At 39.4% G+C, this 1,061-nt stretch overlaps 1 protein-coding gene across 1 annotated transcript in view; it reads left to right on the forward strand.

Moving 5' to 3' along the window:
- TSNARE1 (t-SNARE domain containing 1) overlaps positions 1 to 1,061 on the forward strand; it is a 329,654-nt gene that overhangs the window by 117,732 nt on the left and 210,861 nt on the right. The gene's annotated exons all lie outside the window — the stretch shown is intronic.

Here is a 1,061-nt window from a genome sequence, read left to right on the forward strand (position 1 = left end):
ATTTTGGCCTGTGGTATGCATCATGGGGAAGAACAGAAATATACTGTGGCATATACATATGTGTTTATATAGTATATGTGAAATATGCCACATATAGTATATGTGAAATATACTCCAGCTGGTGTAAAAGTTGAGAAGAAATTTCACCCACAGAACAGGTGATTCAGCAACTGAAATGAGAATCAGGACAATTCTTTTCTACTTGATTCTGCCTAGAGGTTTTCTGTTATGTTCTTGCTTCCAACATCCATATAGTTTCTGGATGAAATTACCTGAATTGGTATTTTATCCTCACTCATATCCTGCCATTTTCCAAAGTCCTGTATTGCTTCAACTCTGTTCTCACTGTCCTTCCACCTAGAAAAAACACTGCTCTAAACACATGACTGATCTCTGTCCAAGTGGTTTTTACATCCTGGATTTATGTCACTAGCCAACAGGCGTATGAGATAAGGTTTTGAGAGCTGAATCACCCCAGGCTACCTCTGTAACCTGTGGAGGACCATGTGTAATTCAGCCCACCTAAAAAAACGAATGGGTGATGGTCTACTCGAGAGGATGGAGAGGGAAGCTGGGAATGACTGTTCGCCACATGTAGACATTGATGATATGCAGGCATCAACCTTAATATTTTGATCTTTTTTAATATGTTGCTTTGATCAGTGATGGACTACAAGGACTAGTTTTTCATTTTTCTTGCATAGTCTGAGAAAAATTACAACGAGCTTGATGAAACAAAAGATGCTTTGTTGGAGATATGGGGATCTGGGCTTTTTTGTGCTGATCTCCTGGTGCTGTTTTGTGACTTAAATTGGGTTCAAAGGGGAATCAGGCAAGGTCACATTAAACCCAACTATAGTGCCGCACAAGAATGTCATTATTTGCCCCTGAAGCCCATGTAGTGTCCACGGGGGACTCTCAGGAGAATAGCTTTTACTCTCATGGGGAGAAAAAATGCTAAGTTAAAGGAAGAATATTTAAGAGCTGAAGGAAATAGACACACAAACAATTATAGTAATATGAGGAATAAACTTGCTGCTCTCTCTTGGCATCACATAATA

Source organism: Egretta garzetta, unplaced genomic scaffold (genome assembly GCF_000687185.1).
Source record: "Egretta garzetta isolate BGI_Z169 unplaced genomic scaffold, ASM68718v1 scaffold394, whole genome shotgun sequence".
In the NCBI taxonomy this organism is placed as follows: domain Eukaryota; kingdom Metazoa; phylum Chordata; class Aves; order Pelecaniformes; family Ardeidae; genus Egretta; species Egretta garzetta.